Raw genomic sequence first — 691 nt, 5'->3', positions numbered from 1 at the left:
ATTATTTACGAACCCAGTTAAACTTATTTACTAGCCTATTTCAGCGTGCTAATTATTACATTTAGGCAACGCTTTTTGTAGACTGGCATACACGGTACCAACGCTCATTTTTACTATGTTTCTACGTCAGCTCAAGACGCTTGAGTATTACTATTCAGCGTTTTTACTATAACCATGGGCGGTATAAATGTCAACTCAAGTCTTGGCACAGTATTTTGAGGCCTATAGTATTTACGAACCCAGTTAAACTTATTTATGTCAACGTGCTAATTATTACATTTTCAATTTTAAAACAATAATTAAAAATGTATTATACTAGGGGGCTGCGAAACTGTGGCCAAGTTGATTTGGTGCCGAGTTGACTCGAATTCGATCATGCTTACGTTGTGTGGTGCGTTGGCAATCAACTTGCCTCTACAAACTCGCCCCTAGAAAATTTGCCGCCTTGAAAACTCCCCATACTAAATCATCTCACCAAATAAAAAATCCTACTCTAGGCCTAGACTAGCTAGGATGGTATAGGCCTAGCCTTGAAGGGACAATGGTCCCAATGAAAAACAACATCGCTCCTTGATAGCTAACATTGTCTATTTAACATCACAATAATTCATTATTAGACCTATAGTTGTTTTTTGAATTGTACTCCACAAATCTCAGCCGATACCTTGCACAACTCGTTAACGTCTCGTAT

General features: G+C 38.1%; 1 protein-coding gene across 3 annotated transcripts in view; it reads left to right on the top strand.

Moving 5' to 3' along the window:
• LOC117104268 (golgin subfamily A member 4-like) overlaps positions 1–691 on the top strand; it is a 35,008-nt gene that overhangs the window by 32,546 nt on the left and 1,771 nt on the right. The gene's annotated exons all lie outside the window — the stretch shown is intronic.

Source organism: Anneissia japonica, unplaced genomic scaffold, assembly GCF_011630105.1.
Source record: "Anneissia japonica isolate Jap-2015-1 unplaced genomic scaffold, ASM1163010v1 scaffold5280_len750649_cov202, whole genome shotgun sequence".
NCBI lineage: Eukaryota > Metazoa > Echinodermata > Crinoidea > Comatulida > Comatulidae > Anneissia > Anneissia japonica.
The sequence above is the reverse complement of the archived record's forward strand: the minus strand, read 5'-3'. Positions and strand labels throughout refer to the sequence as shown.